This window comes from Nicotiana tabacum, chromosome 21 (assembly GCF_000715075.1).
Source record: "Nicotiana tabacum cultivar K326 chromosome 21, ASM71507v2, whole genome shotgun sequence".
Lineage (NCBI taxonomy): Eukaryota > Viridiplantae > Streptophyta > Magnoliopsida > Solanales > Solanaceae > Nicotiana > Nicotiana tabacum.
Window position 1 is genome coordinate 78649302 of NC_134100.1, and position 2071 is coordinate 78651372.

Here is a 2071-nt window from a genome sequence, read left to right on the forward strand (position 1 = left end):
TCGGAGTATTAAATAAGGCTACTTTAACGATTAGTGCGTTCAGCTTTTTGACGTGGCCGATGGAATGCGGAAAAGTATACCAAATTTTGGTTTTCTTCTTTGCTTTTTGACCGGAGATGTCCACTGTATTGACTCAAGTCAAGGTCCAAGTGCGACACTACTGCAACGCACAATGAAATGGATATTTTTAGGAGGTGACCCTGGGATGAGTTACTTCACAATACCTACAAGCATTATCACAAAAACATTTCATTTCCATACTTAGACACAAAATTGTGACAGTAATCCAGAAAAATGAAAAAGGTTGCTGCTTACTACTATTATCTTGTTGTATTTTTTCTCATATTATTAATGGATGCGTGGTGTCTACAAAGCCAAGCCAGGATCTTGGACTCGTCCCCTATCAAATCTGAAGGTACTGTTCAGTTAAAAAATTTCTTGAAGTATACAATCAACCCATCTAAAAACTTAAGTTGTTAGAGGGTATGTATTTTTATTTTACGGGGGCTAAAACAGTTTAATAATGCTTTAACATGGTGTGATATTATCTGTTTTTGGTCCATACCGGTTTTCACAAAATGACTCACACTATTAACAGTATCCAATTACACATAACTTCTTTTTCTTTTTTCTTTTCTACTTTCCATGTAAGACTTTGTTTACACACAACTAATAATCTCTCCTTCAACTAAGTTCCACATAATACATCACCATTCATGGGCTAATTTGGAAATTAACTGTGTGGCACCCACAAAATCTTGAGTATTTACTGTCATCAAAGTCTAAAGACTGTGTATGCATTTTCAAAGCTATAGGTAAAGGTTATAAACCCCACAGATGGGCAAAGACACTAAGTTGGGCCCCACATCACACTCCGCCATTTCCATAGTCTCGCCAAATCGTTGACTCTTGTAGGGCTAAAACGGTCAAAGGATATTATTAACATAGTGTGATTATCCGCTTTAGGCCAAGCCTACACGATTTTCACAAAAGGCTCCGTACTATTAAAAGTATTCAACTCCTTATAAGTAATTTCTTTTCTTTTCTATTTTTCATGTGTAACTTTCTTTATATACACTGAATATTTTTAATAATTATATCTTCAAAGACGTTTATATATTCCTATATATGACAGATGAAGAAGATATGAATGATCTAATCCGAGGTCGCAGTAACAGGGAGAGACATCATTTCGAAGACTATTACCCTTCGCCTAAGGCAAATGCTAATAGTCATCAGTATGGTTCTAAGAGATCCTTTATTGATTTCATTTTTTTCTATCTTCTTTTATTCTATTCCTGAAAGATTGCTAACAGTAAATTCCGTCATATGCACACAGCGGCAGAAGTCCACCGCCGTACCGGCACCGATGATTATGAAATAGGGAAGCTCCAAAATAAGCTAAGTCGTGGACTATACAACAACAACATACCCAGTATAATTCACGAATGGGGTCTGTGAAGGATAGTGTGTCCGCAGAGCTCGGGATAACTATAGTTTGTATTATTATAAGAAAATAGACAAGAAAAAAATATCAAGAAGTTGCTTCCTAAAGCTTTGCTTGTTATCTTTCTTTTGTATTATGTATATCTAGCTAGTTGCTGTTGTTATTGGAAAAAATAAATCCAGAATTAAGGAATTTATTATATATGTGAATCAGATTTCAATGCTTTCCAAATGTAATTTTTTGATGATTAAAGAACCCTTTGGGAAGTCAAATTTGCTGCAATCTGCCAATCTACTATGTATCTAGTTTTCTATCACTGCACGATTTTTTACAATTTTTGTTTTAATCCTACCACGAGCTCTCCACTTTGCTCCCTTAGTAACTCGAACTCCAAACTTTAAGCTAGTGTTTGGACATTGATCTATTGAAAGTTGAAAAAAAAGAATTTTTAAATTGTTTTAAAAAATAACTTTTGAAAGTTGAAGTTATGTCTAGACATGCATTTTACTCAAAAAAAATTGCAGTTTTGGGAGCGAAAAAAAAACATTCACCCAAACCAAACCAGTTTTTGGAACTCCAAAATTTTTCTTCAAAATTGTTTCAAAAATTCATCATGTTTAATGA

The 2071-nt window shown here is 34.2% G+C and overlaps 1 long non-coding RNA gene across 1 annotated transcript; it reads left to right on the forward strand.

The window, feature by feature from the left end:
• Positions 1–208: 208 nt before the first annotated feature.
• LOC142175419 (uncharacterized) lies at positions 209–1719 on the forward strand. Its single transcript, XR_012704447.1, has 3 exons — positions 209–415; positions 1136–1238; positions 1340–1719. It is a non-coding gene; the product is annotated as an uncharacterized LOC142175419 (long non-coding RNA).
• Positions 1720–2071: the final 352 nt, after the last annotated feature.